This window comes from Bison bison, unplaced genomic scaffold (genome assembly GCF_000754665.1).
Source record: "Bison bison bison isolate TAMUID 2011002044 unplaced genomic scaffold, Bison_UMD1.0 scf7180017863120, whole genome shotgun sequence".
Lineage (NCBI taxonomy): Eukaryota > Metazoa > Chordata > Mammalia > Artiodactyla > Bovidae > Bison > Bison bison.
In genome coordinates, this window is record NW_011493692.1 from 3825 (window position 1) to 4475 (window position 651).

Consider the following 651-nt stretch of genomic DNA (forward strand, 5'->3'; position numbering starts at 1 on the left):
ATAAAATTTACCTTTACATAAGGTTCAAGATGTATAATACATAACAGTCTCCTTTAGACTATATAGGAAATACTGTGGTTGAAAAGATAAAGAAAAAAGAAAAAAACCTCAAAGCATCATTAAGGGCAGAAATCTTTTATTTTTAAACTAACCCTGACAAATTATGTTTTCAATCTATTCAGAGAAGGCTGAAGAGAGGGAATTTTCCATTTTCTTTATTTAGTAAAAGACACAGTAACTAAGAAATGAACCAAGAATCAAGTTTTGAAAGCAATGACTTCCTCAACAATATCAAATTAAAATTTCATCCTGCAGATACTTTTAACATAATTACACCCCTTTGTAACCATCATGGGAAATGCTGGGCTGGAAGAAGCACAAGCTGGAATCAAGATTGTCGGGAAAAATCTCAATAACCTCAGATATGCAGATGACACCACCCTTATGGCAGAAAGTGAAGAGGAACTAAAAAGCCTCTTGATGAAAGTGAAAGAGGAGAGTGAAAAAGTTGGCTTCAAGCTCAACATTAAGAAAACTAAGATCATGGCATCTGGTTCCATCACTTCATGGGAAATAGATGGGGAAACAGTGGAAACAGTGTCAGACTTTATTTTTTGGCTCCAAATCACTGCAGATGGTGACTGCAGCCAT